This window comes from Ranitomeya variabilis, chromosome 5 (genome assembly GCF_051348905.1).
Source record: "Ranitomeya variabilis isolate aRanVar5 chromosome 5, aRanVar5.hap1, whole genome shotgun sequence".
NCBI lineage: Eukaryota > Metazoa > Chordata > Amphibia > Anura > Dendrobatidae > Ranitomeya > Ranitomeya variabilis.
This window is the reverse complement of record NC_135236.1, coordinates 342,488,209-342,507,091: the sequence shown is the minus strand read 5'-3', so window position 1 is coordinate 342,507,091 and position 18,883 is coordinate 342,488,209. Positions and strand designations below refer to the sequence as shown.

General features: G+C 44.5%; 1 protein-coding gene and 1 long non-coding RNA gene across 2 annotated transcripts in view; one reads left to right on the top strand and one right to left on the bottom strand.

Annotated features, from left to right (window-relative positions):
- Positions 1-4,440, top strand: part of LOC143775987 (uncharacterized) — a 50,996-nt gene extending 46,556 nt beyond the window's left edge. Inside the window, exon 3 of the long non-coding RNA XR_013215749.1 lies at positions 4,303-4,440. This is a non-coding gene — a long non-coding RNA (uncharacterized LOC143775987). The remainder of the gene's footprint in view (positions 1-4,302) is intronic.
- Positions 1-18,883, bottom strand: part of SLC2A13 (solute carrier family 2 member 13) — a 340,922-nt gene that overhangs the window by 291,883 nt on the left and 30,156 nt on the right. The window lies entirely within an intron of this gene.

Sequence of the window (18,883 nt, the reverse complement as noted above, 5' to 3'; positions counted from 1 at the left end):
GGAGCATTGGCAGAATCACTCCCTTAGTGCCAGGAAGGCGAGCGCGGATAGAGGCCGATCAGGTCCTGTGCGGACATATCAGATCTGGCCTCCACACTGCCAAACCAACACCAAAGTTAAAGGATGAAACTGGCTGAGGCACAGCTGCCTAATTAACTAGAGCCTGAGGCAGGGCAGGGCTGCTGTGTGTACCTCTAGTAGTTACCTACAATCCAAATCTGGAGGTGCTAAGGGGAGCTGCATGGAAATTACAACCTTTACTACAAAAAGATGCCTGCTTACAATCCATTTTTCCAGACCCCCCACTACTGTGTTTTAGGCAGCCCCCAAATCTAAGAAGCATCATTGTCAAGAGCTCCCTGTCTTCTCCCACAGCTGCAGGTACCTTTCCTTACAACCAGAAAAAATGTAAAACCTGTCCATTTATAATGACCACGGACAAGATAAAGATCCCCAATTCACATCAGGACTACAAGATACCAGGTACTTTCAGCTGCGTCACTTCTAATGTGGTGTACCTAATCATTTGTACTAAATGTCCAACTGGGGGTCTGTATGTGGGGGAGACAGGGCAAAAGCTTAGAACAAGAATGAATTCTCACAGCCACACAATAAGAGAAAAAAGAATGGATCTACCTGTGGCAATACATTTTTGTCTCCCACATCATAACATTATGGACATGAAATTACTTGTGTTAAAAGGTAGCTTCAAATCTAAGAGAGAGAAGAGTATGGAAATATAAACTGATGACGACCTTTGACAGTCTCACTGCAGGAATGAATTTGTCGCATGGATATATGTCTTTTTACATCAACTAAGGAACTTGCCCCTCAGACTATGAGGGGTCATCACAACAGAACCAGACCCCAATCAGAGGACAATAAAACATTCCTTATCTAAGAACTGGTCCAATATTTATGGACATAACTGTTTATCACTCATGGAAATTCTGTTTCAGGTCACCTGTCTAATCCATGTTTTTTTTTTTCTTTCTGTGCTATGTTATGCATAAATATGTGATTCTTCAGAATTTCTTTTAGTCTTTGCCTGAGGAAGAGACCTGTGTAGTCTCAAAAGCTTGCAATTTGTTACTATCTTTTCAGTTAGCCATTAAAAGGTATGAACCACTGAGGACTCTCAATTCTAAATATTTTTCTACAGGTGATGAAACATGGGTCCGCCACCATGATTCCTGAGACCAAACAAAAGTCCATAAAATGGAAGCACAGGGGGTCAACCAACTCAGAAATTTTGCGTCCTGCAGTCAGTTGGAAAGTTCATGGCAACAGTTTTTTGGGATAAAGAAGGCGTTTTTCTTACTAGAATTCATGCAACACAAGACAATTACTGGAGACACTAAAGCTCCGATAATGAAGGTATTACGTGAAGCATTGACGGCAGGTGTGTTGCTGCTTCACAGCAATGTGCTATCTCACAAGTCTTGCATATCACGAGCTGCTACCAGGGAGTGTGGCTCAATGAAGCTTAATTATCCACCCTACAGTCCCGACCTGGCTCTGACTGATTACTTTCTATTTCGAAACCTAAGAAATTTGTGCATGGGGAACGATTTCCTGATGATAATGCAATCAAAGAGGCAGTAACAGGTTTCTTACCACCACAAGAAGTCTCCATCTAGTCTGAGGGCCACTGATCACTGGAGGCGAAATGGAATAAGACTGTTGAAGTCAGTGAATATTACACTGAAAAGCAGCAAGTTTAATTTTCTCAGAAAAGGTTTTCGTACTCAGGTAGATCAATTATTCTTTAAGGGAAACGGTCATCCCCCCCAGGGCATTTTTAAGTAAAAGAGCTACCTTCAGCAGCACCAAGGCTGCATTCTGTGAAGGTGGCTCTTATGCTTAGTATTCCTAGGAATGCTGAAATAATCACTTTCATAAATTGCCCGCCATACCTCTATTGTGTCCCGGAGGTATGTCTTCTCCCCTGGTGTCAACTGCCTCCGAGATGGAGGTGGCTCTTTTACTTAAAAATGCCCTGGGGGGTGAAACGTTCCCTTTAAACTTCCAATTGAATAATAACAGGAGTTTACAGAGATGATTGCCAGCTGAGAGTTTTAACTGGAGAGAAACTCCAAAGCAAACGGTAAGTGAACACAAAGGCTACTCCATAGTCAGAACATATAATTGTGTGTGCCTTAAAAGGCACTGCCAGTCAACTTGTGAATCCCTTGCATGTAGGATAGCTGCGGAGACACCATCACGTGTTTCTCAACGCAAGCAGTGAATAGCCAGGCCTTTCCCCGGGAAGGAACAAACACGGGAAGGGCAGCATCCAATAAAGGAAAACATCCAATACAGGAAAACCACCTATGCCAAGCATGGTATCCATCCACAGACAGCTGTTTCGGGGTGTTTGCCCCTCATCAGTGTGGAGTAGGAATCTGGCTATTAGGAGCAGTGCCTAGTAAAAGGCTGTGAAGGAACAGATGATTGGCCTCGGGGAGACCAAAACATCCAACACCGCGGAGACACCATCACGTGTTTCTCAACGCAGTGATCCAGAACACTGCCCCCATCCCTTATGGGAAATATGCAAATGCATGTAGGATAGCTGCGGAGACACCATTACGTGTTTCTCAATGCAAGCAGTGAATAGCCAGACCTTTCCCCGGGACACTGATGAGGGGCAAACACCCCGAAACAGCTGTCTGTGGATGGATACCATGCTTGGCATAGGTGGTTTTCCTGTATTGGATGTTTTCCTTTATTGGATGCTGCCCTTCCCGTGGTTGTTCCTTCCCGGGGAAAGGTCTGGCTATTCACTGCTTGCGTTGAGAAACACGTGATGGTGTCTCCGCAGCTATCCTACATGCATTTGCATATTTCCCATAAGGGATGGGGGCAGTGTTCTGGATCACTGCGTTGAGAAACACGTGATGGTGTCTCCGCGGTGTTGGATGTTTTGGTCTCCCCGAGGCCAATCATCTGTTCCTTCACAGCCTTTTACTAGGCACTGCTCCTAATAGCCAGATTCCTACTCCACACTGATGAGGGGCAAACACCCCGAAACAGCTGTCTGTGGATGGATACCATGCTTGGCATAGGTGGTTTTCCTGTATTGGATGTTTTCCTTTATTGGATGCTGCCCTTCCCGTGGTTGTTCCTTCCCGGGGAAAGGTCTGGCTATTCACTGCTTGCGCTGAGAAACATGTGATGGTGTCTCCGCAGCTATCCTACATGCATTTGCATATTTCCCATAAGGGATGGGGGCAGTGTTCTGGATCACTGCGTTGAGAAACACGTGATGGTGTCTCCGCGGTGTTGGATGTTTTGGTCTCCCCGAGGCCAATCATCTGTTCCTTCACAACTTGTGAATCCCGACGTGGACCACAGCATGGAGCGGCAGACATAAGGGAAGATAGCAGGCCCTGCCCCGAAGCAGAGACTGGTGAGTGATACTAAATATTCCGCCATCACCTGTGAGTGGTATTATTGTAAAGTGGAAGCAAAGCAACTGAGACATGAAGTGGCAGACCATGTTACAGAGGAGGTTTATTTAGGGCTGAGGAGCATAGTGCATGAAAGTCACCAATGCACTGCAAGGCGAAGGCAGCAAGTGTGAATGCTCCATGGATCTGGCAATGAGATATCGCTATCCCACGATGTCGAGTGCTGACGAGTAGTGTCACCATGTGAACAGGATGCTTTACTTGCGCATGCGCAGCAGACACATTCCCACAGGGCACAGTGATATGCTGCTGTTTCAGCCATGGGACAATTTGTTAATCCTGTGAGGTGGTGTTACAATGTATTTTAGTTGGCATGGTAATTTATATGTTGATGGTTTGTGCTAATTAATGATTGGAGTGGCCAGTGCATCTACTTCGTGGTGTTTCTGTCTATATATAAATAGCAGACAGCCTTTTAGGTCTATAGGTTTGCCATTAGAAAATTGTGCCCTTGAGCCCAGAAACACGTTGTACACCGAGTATTTGATAAAGGAGTTTTTAATCACCTTCTACCAGTTCTATTTGGAATTTAGTTGGGAATTGCCCAACCAACACTTGCATGCATTATTGTTACCACTTGGCTTTGTTTTTGGCAAGCTCAGCCCTGGTTGAAAGCTACATCATGTTTTAACTATTAGTGGAGTTGTGCTCGCCTTACACAACCTTTCAGGGTGAGCACAATTTAGGTGAATCTCCTTTTTTACCAGTACTTACTTACCCTATGTGCGCTCTTTTATTTATTTTTCTTTTTTGTCCAAGTTCACAGGTCAAAAGTTTGGACACCTGTTCATTCATTGGTTTTCCATTTTCTTATATTTTTGTATTGTAGATTCAGACTGAAGGAAGGAAAATCCACCAAATACATATGGAAATAAGGAGCAAGAGAAAATATTAAATTAATTTCTAAAATGGATCTAATGCTTAACTGATGCAAACAGAGGTATAGAGAGCCCACTAATTTTCATGGGGCCAGTCTTGGTTTTGTTATGTACCAGTTTTTAGAAAGAGAAAAAAAAATCACTGTGATCCACAGTTTTTCTTCCGTTATAAAAATGGACACAATAGAAAGAGGTTTCAAACAAAAGGGTGCACATTGCTTTAGCTTTTCTCTTATTTAACATTAAATATTCCATTTGAAGCACAAAAGTATCATTTTCTGTATTTATATTCACATTTTAAATATTGACAATCAATATTTTAAAGTATTCATGTCATCGGCCTTGAATTGCACAAGGCATAATGAGATGATATAATGAAGGTTATGCATGTGTTCTTTGTATCTAATGTATTTCATTTTATACAGATATTCAAGCTCAGACAATATTAGTATAGTCATTTGTATAAGATTACAGGAACCATTACACTACTTAAATATTGTAACATGACTAAATGATAATGAATAGAACATTTTCTATAAGTTCCTTCCTTGCTACAACAATCAAGTAATTCATTTATAAAGGAAATTTGAGGATAACAGCCAAATTAAACATCATCAACAAGCAGCCGTGGTTTAGATTCTTACTTGACAACACACCATAAACATTGACATTGCAACAGCAAGAAGGAAAAGCAATAGAATTATGGAAATCCCAGGATCAAACAAACATCTTGATACGCAAATGCTAAAATGGTTAGAAGATTTTTAAAACAACTCTAATTATTCAGTTTTGAATATAAGTGCCATGTGCATAAATAGACGGGCTTCCAGGCCTTGCCATGCTATTAATGAGCCTATTAATAATAACTAAGTAAAGTACTGCCACGCTGACCGCATATAGGCAACGAAATCATCAAGATCCGCTGCTGGAAGCTCCCTTTGCAATTGCCAACTAATAAACATTCTAGATGTATACGATGGGAGACAAATCTAGAGATGCTGCTGGCCATGGTAGCATGCTTAGGCCGTGCAGGCTGCTCATTGTACCACGAGTAATATGTGGTCTCATGTTGCCATGTTAAAAAATGGCTCCTGGGACACTTTGAAGAAATGGCCGTACCATTGGTTACATGACCAAATTAATGTCACGCTGAGCTGTTTGTGTACTGGAAATAAAGACTAGACATGTCCAGCTACTGTACATTTTGCCACCCCATCCCATAATCCTAGGTTTAGGACCAGAGTTATGTTCCCTCTTGAAGGTGTCTTCATGGTGTGTTGGCCATTTGGTCTCCAGAACAATTTCCAGCTAAATGCGAAAGCGTGCTAGGGTGTTCTCTTGGCAAATTCCACTACACATCTTTTTGCTGTTTCTTGTATTTTGCATCTACTGCTGTACCCAGTGTTTTATCTCCTTAGTTTGGCTGCTCCGTAGGTTATTACCACCTATATCATACTTACATTCAGTCAGGTTGCATATTCTTCATTTATCCACTTAGCACTTTCTTGATACATTGCATTGGATATATGTAACTTGGCACTCTGCTTTTTTCTGACCATTTATACTATATCCCTAATTTTAGGCTGCACTTTTGCTACTAGCCACTTGGCTTTCCTCGGACACCCAGCACACTACTAGCTACAATTTGGTAGCCCCTTCACAAACTTCTATTCCTGATGATTGGCCTTTTCTCTCTACATCAATATACTGTCCTTAGTAGACATTGTTTCCATTTTGCAAAAAAAAACCTGTAATGTTTTAAATCGTATCACGATATTTGAGCTTACCTTGTGCAGTAGCTACTTGTGTTGACATTCCCCTTTTATCCGTTTTTTTATCATTTATATCATTCTACTAATAAAAAACTTATTTTTACTACTTTGATTTGACACGACTGTTGCTTTGTAGGTTTTATAAAGGCTGAGGAGGGCCTCTTACTATTTTGGTCAGTTAAAGGTAGTTTTCAATTTCCAGCTATCATTGCATTTAATACAAAAGCAGAACTAATTGGTTTAGAGTATAGACCTGTGCTCAAGACCCACTGCAGTCTTGCTATGCACCAGATAGCCTTTGAGAGCAATGGCGTGAGGCCAATGGCACACCTGAGGTTTGCCATCTGTCTTGATACCCAATATCATGTAAACGCATGGTTTGTGTAGACACGGTTTGATGCCTTAAGCTTGACGTCCAATTTTACTTGAGGTACAGAATGGACCAATCATGGAACGAGCAGTACAGCCATTTCTTCAAAGTGTCCGAGGAGCAGTTTTTCAACAGGTAAAAGCCAAGCTGAATGATGCTTGGGCTACTGTGTGTAACCAGTATGGCTTAAAGTGGTACCATGGCTAGCAGCTTCTCGAGACTCGGCTCTCATCACACAGTGTCATCATTAGTCAGCAATTACAAAAGGGAGCTGACAGCAGCGGATCTTGATTAGTTGTATGCCCAAGAGCATTCTTCATAATAGTACAATTGTCAGACAACCATCAATAACCTCATGGATAGAATGCAAAGATATGTAAGTGCTTGTAATTTTGTGCGTGGTGCTCACACTTGAAAAATCGAGAGGTTTTAAAAAAATTTCCATTTTTCATATCACTAAAATGTCTATCAATCCTATGACGTGCCTAAATCCAAGACTTTTCCTTCTTGGTGTTACAATGTCAATGTTGAGGAATATATTTTCTTAAAAAGGAAACCTGTCACGAGATTTTATGTTGATAAATGTACAGTAATGCACCTAGGACGGAGTAATCCTATTGTTGCATATGCATTAAATGGGAGTATACTCGCGACTACAGATCAAGAGAAGGACTTGGGTATTCTGGTTATAAGTAAGCAGAGCAGCAGTACTCAATGTCAAGCAGCAGCTGCAAAAGCAGACAAGATTGTAGGGTGTATAAAAAGAGAAAATCCTGCAATCCCAACACATCTCTTTATAATTAACTGGTGAGGCCACATCTAGAATATGGGATACAGTTTCAAGCTCTACATTTTATAAAGGAAATTCAGACGTTAAGAGTCAGGCGGGCAACTAAATTATTACAAGGAATGGAAGGCCTCCAATTTGATGAGAGGTTGGAAAGGTTGGGCTTGATTAGGTTAGAAAAAAAGCCTCAGAGATCTAATTTACATGTATAAATATATGTGTGGGCGAATACGAAGGACTGACACACGACTTATTCCTTCAAAAGACCATACTAATGACCAGGGAGTACTCATTTCGGGTGGAAGAAAGGAAATTCCGGCAGCTAAATAGGAAAGGGTTCTTTACAGCTAGAGCAGTCAGACTGTGGAATGCCTTTGCAATGCTAGTCACTTCTCTCGGCCAAGCTGTGAGTCAGGACAGTCAAGTAGTCCCAGGTCAGAAGCCAGAAGGGTAGGTCATAAACAGAAGGAAGAGACAAAAGCATAGTCAGGTAACGTTCGGAGGTCAGAATATCAGGAGGATATCATATTCGAGCAGAAGGGGTTAAACAGGCGGATGGTGAGAACGAGGTCCAAGGTCAGGCAACAAAAGATCCAACATACAGAACTTAAGGCACAGAGGAAACAAATCACACTAGCTGAATGTACGTCTGGCAGAGGTCTGGGTGAAACAGCTCAGTCAAGTAGCATGGCAATCACCTGGGATAACGAACACTTCAAGACGAACAGTGCATCCCAGTCTCAGATTGGATAGTCAAGCTGTCAATTACCACACTGACAGCTCAGTACGCCCCTGTAACAGATTGGATGGCTGAGCTGTCAATAACTGTATCCCAGACACAATGAGGGGTGGAACCATGACAGCCCTACCACAAGTAGTAATAATGGCAGACACTATAATAGGTTTTTTTTTTTTTTTTTTTTTTTTTTAAAGCTGGATGATTTCTTCAGTACACAACATTGTGGGTTATATATAATTTAGTGACAAAATATATAATTGTTGGAACGTAGGTCTTTTTTCAACCTATGTAACTATGTAAAATAATGCTACTAACCAGCTGATATGCAGTTAATCTGCAGGTTAACAGCATTCTGACACTGTGCGGCGTCCATACTGGGAGCCCCATTACTGGTAAGAAATTAACTGTCCCTCTTGCCAGACTCGTCCTTTTAGTCATATGGACGTTGCCAGCATAGTTTCAGTCACGGCTCTGTGTATAGAGTAACCGTGCCCTAAGCACTGACAGCCAGCCCTGATGAAATCAGTGCCGGCAGCGCGGTTACAGCCACAGCTATGCAGAGTCGTGGATGAAACCATGCCGCTCACTCCTATGACTGAATGCCAAACGCTACCAGTAGGAATATAGTTCATTACGTCCTGCAGTGGGGCTCTTTGTACAGGCACTGCATGATGTCAGAACCAAGGCTGTGGAGTCATAGTCGTGGAGTCAGTGTCCATTATGGTGGAGTCAGTATAAAATAGACCGACTCCTAAAATATATAATAAGTTGGGCACCGTAAGCGTGATGTTGTCAGTTGGTTGTACTGGATAATGGGTAGGGGACTGGGGGGAGGGAGGGTTGGTTATGGGGTAAGGGTCCTGTTTTCGTAAAATGAAAATATATTAATAGGTTTTGTATTTGTTGTACCTGTCTGGAAAATGTGTCAGACTGTGTTACTGCGTGTCAGATACTTTAATAAAAATTAATTGATTTAAAAAAAAAAAGGTTGGGTACAGTAGTTCAATGCAGGATGTGCTGTAAATATTTTCATAATAATTTGGGAAAGTTATGAAGTGTCATATAAATGTCTGTTCTACCTGATCTAAGGATCTGGGCTGTTAGCTGAGATGAATCTGTGCTGCACTTTGTGTACATGCTCAGTAGGGGGCAGTGCTGTGGAGTTGGAGTCTGAGTCGTGGAGTCAAAGTAAGAGTCGGAAGTCCGGGAAATTGAGGAGTCTGAGGTTTGGCTTACCGACTCCACAGCCCTGGTCAGAATGCCTTGAACCTGCAGATTAACTTAACTGCAGGTTAATAGTTATTTTGTATGAAAGATATCCTTTAACCCCTTTCTGACACTGGACGTACTATCCCGTCGAGGTGGGGTGGGCCCGTATGACCACCGACTGGATAGTACGTCATATGCGATCTATCATGTAGATCTCACTTGCATGTATACTCCTCTATAATCATATATATACTCATATGCTCACAGCTAATATATACATTATAATCAATGGTTTAAAATGGCTGACAATGAACTGATATAAACCAGACAGATTGTATGGGGTTTTCCATCCCAAATGCGGAACAGTGTCAGATGTATTAACTCCTGATCAAATGTCTCAACTCTGTCCTACATGCAGAGAGCTACATTTTAGTTGCTTGGTCAGCAGTCATATGAGCATTAATCACAATATTCCATATATGCTTAGATAACCAATGACAGAGGAGCTAGACAATATGGTAATTAACTAACCACCCCTAACAACCCCTAACCACTCCTTTCTATATGCTATCATAAAAACTATGTATGTACAATAAAGTATCAGTATTGATGGAATGTTGTTCTGACACAATGGTGTTGCAGTCTCATTCCTTTGAGCGCTTAAAATACTCAGTCTTATTGGGAGCGGCCGCAGCACACACAGAGGGATAAATTTATCCAACCCAAATATTTCCATAACATAATGGTGCCCAACGTGGGGCATGGATGAAACGCACACAGGGACTCACTACTGACCGGAGAGACGGAGGTGTTAGCCATGGCCTTGGTTCAAGGGACGGAGATTGCGCAGCTCCATAAGTAAGGTAAGAAAATGTTATCATCTTACCTGAAAGTCCCCTGTGCCCAGTCCGGGTCTATACCTCTTGCCGGTCAGGTGTGGTCACCAATTCCCAGGTAGTGTAAAAAGTCCGAAGCCTGAATCCTAACCCTGGGAGGTGTCTGCTGTGTGCCGTGTATGTCTTCTGTGTTTGTGTAAAATACGAGAGAGGAAGGAATAGTGACTTTTGTTTGTGGTGGCTGGGTAACGGACAGCAGGAGGTCAAATCGCTGAATAAGCTACCACAGATTCCCGTGCAATAGGAGAGACAGAAGGTCTCGGGACAGGCAGTTCCATGTTCCAGGCTCGGATGGTGATAGCTTTGAGGGCTGCCACAGATTCCCGTAGCCGGCGGCCAGTCAGGACGACCGGAGCGGAGGGTGGTAGAGTCCGGCATATGCGTGCAAGTGCGATTGATAGTTGTCTGTTCCCAGCGCAACCTGCACGTGTCACAGAATTTAAAAGGACATCTCTCGGATTGTCTATCTGTTTCTGTCTGTCAAGTGTTGCTTCTTTAAGAAGCATGAAATAGTAAAAGAAAGTTTTGGGTTTTTTTTCCTTCTCTCTTGAACTTCCTCTTTTTCAGCTGCTGAAGCAGAGATGCATTGTAAATCACACTGTCACATCTGGGTTTTTTTTCTCTCTGGCTGTTTCTGCAAATGCTAGCTATGTGTAGCTATTTGTGAAGAAGTGATTGTATCTATCATTTTTGGTGCGACATACGTGTTTTCAGATACGTGATTTTAGTGACATTGATTGCAATAGCATAAGAAATGGGAAGTGTGTGTCTCTGACTGCGTTGAGCGCGGAGAGAGGGGAGAGGGAAAATATATATATAGTTTTTTTTATTTTTTTTTACTCTTTTGAAAGTCTTTATTCGGTTTTTCACATATATATATTTTAAAGGTTTTTTTTAAGTTTTTTTTTCTTTTGTATCAGAATTTTGAGTTTTTGATTATTTTGTTCTTTTTCCTGGAGTTTTATATACTCATTTTTAGAAGTTTTTTTAGTACGGTTTCTTTTTTTTCTTTTTTTTGTGTTTTTCATTTTTTTTTGCTCTTGCCATGGGGAATAAAGTGGCCGAGCAACAGGAGAGTCTTTTTATTTCCTAATGAGAAAACAGCCCTCTAGATAGTGGCAGAACACGAAGGTGTTAAGTATGTGAAGAATTTTGGAAGGTATAAAGTACGTGAAATTCATAAGAATGGCAGACTTCAAGCTGCAGAGTGGCATGACGTAGAAGGGAAAATAAGGGAAGTTAGCTGATGTTAGATTGCTGAATGCTAATACATGGTATAAAGTGCCAGCAGAGCTTACATCGTTTAGGTGGTACAGAAAGTTATATGAGCAAACCAGGAAGTGATTTTTGTGGGTATAAGACGGGAGAATCTGCGCAGTAGGTAGTTATTTTTTGCACAATATGTGGCGCGCCCCGTCTCTCCCTACAGGGAGAAGGCATAATTGCTCCTCTCTATTATTCTTGTTGTTCTCCTCTATCCTCCTTTTTCTCTGTCAGTCTTTTCTCTCCGCATTCTTCTCTCTCTCTCTCTCCTTTCCTCTCCTCTTCCTCCACACTTTTCTCTCTCTCTTTCCCCCTCTCTATCTCTCTCCTCCATACCCTCCATCTTCTCCTCCCTCCTTCTCCACTCCCCCACCACACCTTTCTCCTCCTTTTCCTTCTCCACACCCATCTCTCCTCACCCTCTCTCTCCCCTCCTTCTCCACTCCTCTCTTCTCCTCCCTCTTCTCCACATTCTCTCTCCCCTCCTACTATTCCTTTGTCTCATCTCATCAACCCCTCCTCCTTCTTCCTCTTTTTTTTCCTCTTCGTTGCCAGCTGGGCCAACGCCCAATTCAAACAATATGGTGCTTACAGCACAAGGTTCCCCTTCCATGTCCCTGGCACAGTCTAGCCATTGCCATTTGTGATATCGGGGAAAGAAGGTGAAAGCCCCCCCTACAGAGGGCAGCCCCAGACACATCAGGTAGCAGACAGCTCAGCCCTGGGTGCAGAGGGGGGAGGACTGATATCACCATGTATTGATAATGTACAATTTCAGCACCGGTCAGAGCTGCCTACATTCACACCAACATAGAACTATAAGCCTAATCCATCATAGCTTCAGCAAGGGGGAGACATCCTCACATAAAAAAGCAACTTCTAAGTCCAAAATCAGCCAGTGTATGACCCCAGAACAAGCTATCACAACTATTCCTCTGATGAAGATGAAGAGGGAACATCATACATGCTGTCCAGTACTAGAAAAAGAAACCCACAGGCACCAAGAATGCAGGGGCAGATAGAGGCACCACCGTTACACTATGTGCACTGCACTTCAAGTCAGATGACAATCTTCCAGACCCAGGGATGCATCCCATGCCATTTTACAGAAGAATGTAACAGAACCAGTGAACATATGCAGCCACCTGGAATGATCTCTGGGCCATAAATGGAAATAGAAGCAGGTGATGCACTCTGGCCAATCATGAAGGAACAATTCAAACTTCCAGCAGAATTAGACGTACACGCTTGGGAGTCAGGGCCACAGCTAATTGAACAGCTCAGAGAGTGGGCCAAAGGCAGATTGGCAGGACAAGCCCTCAGCTTACATGACATGAGCCAAGACAAGACAGAGTCTGTAAAGAAGTTTCATGGCAGAGTAATGCAAGCATTCCAAGACTTGGGCTTCACCATTCAAGACCAGATACGCAGGCAAATGTTGGCACAGGCCTTTGTGTATGGACTGAGACAGCCAATTAGGAAGCCACTGATAGTGGCTAGGCCTGAGAACAGGTCAATAGCAGTGGACTGACCCAGAAAAAATGTTTTATGTGCGCATAGGAGACTGTTTATTGCCGATTGTCACCAAAACTGCCGCTATTATAGCACCACCAAGAGCGCGAAGAAAGAAATGGGTGCCGTGCTGCTGAGAACGCCGGAAGGGGAGCCAGAGGTGAAGACGCTGCAAAGTGCCGATCAACACACCGGAAGAACCGCTGCAGATTCCAGAGAGGAGACACCGACCTCAATAAGGTTAGCAAAGGGGAGAAGCTATGTCGGAGCAGGGGGAAGAAGTGATGGCAGATGCAGCCGCAGCCCCTGTAATGCCCCAAGACCTTGGGTTGGATGCAGCCGCCGGTCTCATGGCACCCCCGGGCCTCGTCACTGACGCACCTGCAGGCCCCATCTTACCACCGCAGCTTCAATCAGCAGGCCGGACCCCGCTGCTGCTACAGTACCCATCATGTTGTCCACAGTAGCCAAAGGGATTGAGTCCCAACCAGGGGTGCAGAAGACAGCCCCTCTCATGGTGACCACTGACCTGGAAGCGCAACCACCCTACAAAGATAGAAAAAGTGTCAAGTGTTACATCTGTGGCAAGTTTGGCCATTACCAGAACCAGTGCAAAGCACCCACATCCCCAAAGAGACTGGAGCCATGCAATCCAAGAGTTGGTCCAGAGAAACAGGTCAAGGAAGAAGTGCAGAAAGCAGTGAAGTACCCCATCCAAAGGACAGGGGCAAGCAAGCCAGGTCCACAAGACACTACGCTCCTGACATGTAAAACTTCATCTGCAGGACCAATACCTCAAATTACCCTTAAAGTGGATGGCGTTGTCAGATCCAACGTGGTGCAGCCAGAAGTGTGATGACACCTGTGGAACTCGCTGATCCCACCTGCCTATCAGAATCCTCTGTGTCTCGCATGGGCATTGGTGGTCAAGTCAGACATCCTCAGCTTACAAAGCCACTGAGCGTGTGCACTCAGCCAGGACACTCTATCCTGTCCCAGTTTGTGGTGTAAAGGACCTGCCACTCAACCTGCTAGGAGCGAACCTACTGCAGAAGCTGAAGGCAACCACAGTGTTCCAGGAAAATGGGTCTGTGACACTTTCTTCATCCCTGACCCAAGAAGAGTCATGCTGGCGGCCCTACAAGAACCTTAAGCAACCGATGAGGCCTACTCAAGGAGGTACTGGACGTAGTACCAGAAAGTCTATGGTCTAAGGGACCCCAGCACGTGAGAAAACCTCAAGTTGCCCCAGTACGGGTGTCACTCAAGCCATGTACCCCGTACCCTCGTAAGGCCCAGGCCAGGCCTAGAGTCAAGCTGCCTCTGACCAACCGAAGGTCTACCTGGAAATAGGAATCATTGTTCCTCGCACATCGCCTTGCAATACCCCGCTTTTCCCCATCAAGAAAAAGACTGTAAAAGGAGAGCCAGCCAAGTTCAGAATGGTATATGACCTAAGAGCTGTGAATGACGCCACGGTGTTTGAAACTGCAATTATGCCGAATCCGCACACTCTGCTCTCAAATGTGCCTGCCACAGCAAAAGTGTTCACAGTGAACAACCTGGCTAATGTTTTCTCCAGTGTTCCCCTTCATCCGGAAGACCAGTTCCTGTTTGCCTTAATGCACCAGGGGGGACACCACACATGGACAGTGATGCCACAGTGGACCCAGAACAGCCCTCCACAGTTCACCAAAGCAATGTCCACAGTCTTCACCAACTGGGTCACAGACCATGCAGAAGTAACCCACCTACAATACATGGACGATCTACTCCTTTGTGCAATTGACTTTGACACGTGTAAAGCCCATTCCTTGTATCTCATACTCTACCTGGCGGAGCAGCACTGCAAGATCTCAAAGAACAAGGTCCAGTGGTGTCTGAAGCAAGTTACGTTCCAGAGACACTGTATTGCTCACCAGGCGAATTGCCTGACAGATGACCGGAAGACCACAGTGGAGAAGATGGTTCCTCCAACAACTCCGAAGGTGCTACAGGCCTTCCTTGGTCTAGTTTCGTATTGCAGAGCCTGGATCCCTGATGCCTCAGTCCTAATGCAGCCTCTGTGTGAATACGTCAGCGTGACCCCGTTCCTCCTGACTGATGCAGCCTTCAGCTCGTTCAAGAAGTTAAAAGGCGCAGTAGTCTCAGCGCCAGCACTAGGCCTATCTGACTACGAGAAGCCATTCCGTCTCTACATGATGAGAAAAGAAGGCCTTGCTACTGGAGTCCTGACGCAGCTTCAGGGGAGAAAGCAGAGACTTTTGGACTACTTTTCAGCTCGCCTGGATCCAGTTGCAAGGGGAGCCTCTTCCTCCCACTTGAGAGCAGCAGTTGCAGCACAACGCCCTCCTGGACAGGACTACTGACATCATTGGAAACACCATTGGAAATCCTGGCTCCGCATGACATCTCAGCAATCCTCAACCAAACCCAGCCAAAACATCTCTCCACCGCCAGGCATCTTCGCCTCCAGTGCTCTCTACTCCTGCCCGACAATGTCACCATCTCCAGATGCACAGTCTTCAACCCATCCCACTCCCAAGGGGGGATACAGATATGGACCCTCAGATAAAAAGTCTGATCAAAATCTGCATGATACCTTCTGCAGGGATCTGAATTTGCTCCGGACGGATGACCATGATTGCTTCAGCATCATGCAACAGGAAACACAAGGACTACCCAAGGTGGCAGAAGAGCCACTGACCAACCCAGAGTTGATCCTCTATGTGGATGGCTCCAGATTTGCAGATGATGAAGGAAGATTCCACACGGGATGTGCAGTGACCAGCAATCAAGAGATCCTGTGGTCCAGAAGTCTGCCGCCCAGTCTGTCAGCCCAGGAAGCAGAACTGATAGCGCTGATGAAGGCCTACCAGATGGCGGGAGACAAGACTGAGAAAATGTATACCGATTCAAGGTACTCGCATGGCATGGCACATGACTTCGGACCCATCTGGGCTGCAAGGGACTTCATCACAGCAAGCGGAACAACTGTGGAGCATCATGGAGCCATTAAGGACCTGCTGAATGCACTTCAACTTCCAAAAGTGGTGACAATACTAAAAGTCAAAGCGCATGGAAAACTGAACACAGTAGGGGCACGAGGCAACAACATGGCGGACATGGCAGCCAAAGAAACAGTCAAGGGGAGACAATATGGACAAGTGGAAGAGGTCGTAGAGCCGGACGGCTACTACAGAACGGCTGACGACAAGAAACCTGACAAGATGACATCCTGGGATCTGCTCAAAAAAGCTGCAAGAGCAAGCCCCAAAGGACAAAAAGGAATGCTGGATGCAGAAGTGAGCAACACATGAAGAAGGAAGGGTATACTCAATGGACTACAAACCCTGTTTACCCGGAAGCATGTACCCTATGGTGGTCCAGTGGGCACATGGGCCCACACACAGATTAAAGACACAGATGAATGATCCGATTGGTGCTTACTGGTTCGCTCCAGAAATCTCCACCCTAACAGCCAAGTTCATAAACAGCTGTCTGACCTGTGGCAAATGCAACCCTGGAAGAATGAAGAAAGTTCCCACACATCAACTTGCCAGACCACTGTACCCCCTTCCAGAGGATCCAGATAGACCACATCCAGATGCCGCCAAGTGGAGGATTCGAATATGACCTTGTGGTCGTGGACGTGTTCTCAGGATCGCCAGAAGCTTTCCCAGTGAGGAACCAGTCAGCAAAGACTACTGCAAAGAAGCTACTCTCAGAGACGAGATATGCAGCTATGGGGTCCCAGAAGTGATAGAGAGTGACCAGGGACCCACATTCACAGCAAACCTCACATGAGAGATCTAGTCAGCAGTAGGGTCAGACTTAGCCTACACACTCCCAATCACACTACTCAGTGTTAGACACACTCCCAGAGGCCCAGAAAAGCTGTTACCATATGAAATTTTGTTTGGGTCTAGTCCCAGGTTAGGGGTATCCTTTCCCTCAGCAGCTGATTATGCAATATGATACTTTGTCTGCTTATGTAAATTGAACTCACCAAGAAACTTGCTAACATCCATTCTCGAGTTTTTTCTTCATTCCCAGAACCAGATTCAGTGTCCGGTACGCACTCCTCAAAGCCAGCAGACTGGGTGTTGGTGAAAAAGTTTGTAAGGAGAACACCCCTCGATCCCAGATTTGATGGTCCTGCTCAAGTGCTGCTGATGACACCAAACTCTGTGAAACTGGAGGGAAGACCCACTTGGATCCACTCATCGCACGGCAAGAAAGCTCCCCTACCAGAAGATGACACCCAAGCCAGAATGATGTTGTGGATGCCCTGCCTGACCGAACAGATGACCTACCTGATAAAGACTACACATTGCTCACTACACATGCTATTGACTAAGAGACTGATTGCAACGAACCCCCGTTAGGGACAGATCTCCTGACCGCCCATTTGCGAAAAGTCTGTACGGAGTGGGGCACAGGCGTTAGGCTTGTGTCAGTTCGCCGACAGCACAAAAGAGTTGCAGCGCTTTGGGACAGGAGGCTAGGATTAGGGCAAGTGATATCTAAGGGGGGCTTGTGATAGAAATATATATATCATGTAGATCTCACTTACAAAATATACTCCTCTATAATCATATATATACTCATATGCTCACAGCTAATATATACATTATAATCAATGGTTTAAAATGGCTGACAATGAACTGATATAAACCAGACAGATTGTATGGGGTTTTCCATCCCAAATGCGGAACAGTGTCAGATATATTAACTGCTGATAAAATGTCTCAACTCTGTCCTACATGCAGAGAGCTACATTTTAGTTGCTTGGTCAGCAGTCATATGAGCATTAATCACAATATTCCATATATGCTTAGATAACCAATGACAGAGGAGCTAGACAATATGGTAATTAACTAACCACCCCTAACAACCCCTAACCACTCCTTTCTATATGCTATCATAAAAACTATGTATGTACAATAAAGTATCAGTATTGATGGAATGTTGTTCTGACACAATGGTGTTGCAGTCTCATTCCTTTGAGCGCTCAAAATACTCAGTCTAATTGGGAGCGGCTGCAGCACACACAGAGGGCTAAATTTATCCAACCCAAATATTTCCATAACACGCTCACTGGGGGAGCGCGGCCTATCGCGGCCGGATGTCAGCTATCGCAGCTGACATCCGGCACTATGTGCCAGGAGCGGTCACGGACCGCCCCCGGCACATTAACCCCTGGCACACTGCGATCAAACATGATCGCAGTGTTCCGGCGGTATAGGGAAGCATCGCGCAGGGAGGGGGCTCCTTGCGGGCTTCCCTGAGATCCCCGGAGCAATGCGATGTGATCGCGTTGCTCCGAGGGTCTCTTACCTCCTCCTCGCTGCAGCAGGCCTGAATCCAAAATGGCCACGGCATCCGGGTCCTGTCCGGGTCAGAGCAGGCGCCGGGAAGCCTGGAGCTGTGCACATCAGATCGCTGATCTGAAACAGGGCACAGCAAAGTGTCAGATCAGCGATCTTACACTATAACATCATGCCCCCCCCCCCCCCCCCGGGGCAATGTTATAGTGTAAAAAAATATATATTCACATGTGTAAAAAATATATATATATATATATATATATATATATATATATATATATATATATATATATATATATATATATATATATATATATATATTTCCTATAAATACATTTATCTAAATAATAAAAAAAAAGTACACATTTAGTATCGCCGCGTCCGTAACGACCCGACCTATAAAACTGTCCCACTAGTTAACCCCTTCAGTGAACACCGTAAAAAAAAAAAAAAGCCAAAAAACAACGCTTTATTATCATACCGCCGAACAAAAAGTGGAATAACACGCGATCAAAAAGACGGATATAAATAGCCATGGTACCGCTGAAAACGTAATCTTGTCCCGCAAAAAACGAGCCACCATACAGCGTCAAAGAAAAAATAAAAAAAGTTATAGTCCTCAGAATAAAGCGATGCCAAAATAATTATTTTTTC